The sequence below is a fragment of the Eimeria mitis genome, genomic scaffold (genome assembly GCF_000499745.2).
Source record: "Eimeria mitis Houghton genomic scaffold, Emh_scaff2278, whole genome shotgun sequence".
Classification (NCBI taxonomy): Eukaryota; Apicomplexa; class Conoidasida; order Eucoccidiorida; family Eimeriidae; genus Eimeria; species Eimeria mitis.
The window spans coordinates 7,444-7,659 of NW_013570607.1; positions in this window are offsets into that span (position 1 = coordinate 7,444).

Consider the following 216-nt stretch of genomic DNA (forward strand, 5'->3'; position numbering starts at 1 on the left):
GTATATATATATATATATATATATCTGCTGCAGCGGGAAGTAATAAGGGGATCAAAGCCCCAAGGATGCATGCAGCTTCTTTCGTGTCTGTCTTTGCTGCTGTTTTCTCGTGTATATCCTCTAGCAGCAGCAGCAGCAGCAGCAACACCAGCACCAGCACCACCACCAGCACCACCACCAGCACCACCACCACCACCCGCACCACCACCCGCACCA